Source organism: Fomitiporia mediterranea (assembly GCF_000271605.1).
Source record: "Fomitiporia mediterranea MF3/22 unplaced genomic scaffold FOMMEscaffold_20, whole genome shotgun sequence".
NCBI lineage: Eukaryota > Fungi > Basidiomycota > Agaricomycetes > Hymenochaetales > Hymenochaetaceae > Fomitiporia > Fomitiporia mediterranea.
The window spans coordinates 217,308-217,664 of NW_006760405.1; positions in this window are offsets into that span (position 1 = coordinate 217,308).

Below are 357 nucleotides of genomic sequence, written 5' to 3' on the forward strand. Positions count from 1 at the left end.
CAAAGACTAGTACCTTGGAGGTTAACTATAATGCTGCGTGTACTGTATTAATTACAACATCTACTGGTAATACTTAGGTAAAGAATAAGTAAGCAGAGTAACAGCAAAGTTCCTATTTCCCATTTTATAATTCAGTAGTACTTGAAGTTGTTTAGAGGAAATATCGACTGTCTACATAGTATTAGTCTGTGTGTAACACTCTGTATGTGTCTTGTCTTTATCAGTATACAATGTAGCTTATCTGACTTATACAACATTCTGCCAAATTGAAGATAGTATACTATTAGAAAGCAATTGCACCTGGTTTGCATGAAACAACATTTAACTGTATTGCATCACGAAAAAGTCGCAACAAAT